Below are 274 nucleotides of genomic sequence, written 5' to 3' on the forward strand. Positions count from 1 at the left end.
GAAATTGAGAAAAATAATTTACCTGATAAATAACTTGGAGAAACTGTCATATAAGGATGTTCAATAAACTGGAAGGTTGAATAAAGGGACTCAGAATTTCAAAAAAGAAATTATAATAACCAATCAGAGATGAAGAATACAATAACAAATGAAAAAACACACTAGAAGGAACTGACATCAGATTGGTTAATACAGAAGAATGGATCAGTGATTGGTAAGAATGCTAGAAATCACCAGTCATAACAGTGAAAAGGAAGAATTTAAGAAAATGAAG

The sequence above is a fragment of the Phyllostomus hastatus genome, unplaced genomic scaffold, assembly GCF_019186645.2.
Source record: "Phyllostomus hastatus isolate PE091 unplaced genomic scaffold, TTU_PhHast_1.1 phas_scaffold_114, whole genome shotgun sequence".
NCBI lineage: Eukaryota > Metazoa > Chordata > Mammalia > Chiroptera > Phyllostomidae > Phyllostomus > Phyllostomus hastatus.